We start from the raw sequence: 714 nt of genomic DNA on the forward strand, positions 1-714 counted from the left end.
CCAACGTATGACAACATCTCATAAACATATATCAAGTTATTACATTTTAAAAGAACTGCTAATACATGACAAATTAGCAGGTGAAGAACTGAGCTCCAATAAGAGTTGAGAGTGCTTATACATATCTCTGAAAAATATCATTTACTATCTGCTTACTGATGGGAATCAGAAAGTTCAAATAAAATTTAAATCATACATGTCATTTAACACTACATTTCTTTCCCGTAAATAACCTTAGAAGAATCAGGTGAGTAATTACAATGAAAAGGATATTCATGGGATAACTCAATGAATAATTACAATAAACAACAAATAAATGTGAATAAATTAATTATATTACATTCTACTAGTGTAATGGACTGTTATGGAGCCATTTAAAAGCACTAAGAAGTTTTGCATATTTGAAATGATAATACAAACACAACACATTTTAACTAGGAACCAAAAAACTCTCTAATGCATATTACAAGAGTCTAGGCAATCAGACTGTGTGAATATCCTAAAGCACGTTTTTGAAAAGTTCTATTTTATGTATAACAGAGGGGATTTACTTTGTAAATTAATCCTGGAAGCGCACCCATAGCCATAGAATATGACTGCATTCTCTGCTATCAAAAGAGAATCGTGAGCAGTCACCTGACCACTCCTGTGGTTGTTTCTATCCTGCTAAGAAACATGTCTGCATCCTCAATGGCTACCAGAAGCGGAAAAGAT

Source organism: Fukomys damarensis, unplaced genomic scaffold, assembly GCF_012274545.1.
Source record: "Fukomys damarensis isolate Sample0158 unplaced genomic scaffold, DMR_v1.0_HiC HiC_scaffold_14, whole genome shotgun sequence".
NCBI lineage: Eukaryota > Metazoa > Chordata > Mammalia > Rodentia > Bathyergidae > Fukomys > Fukomys damarensis.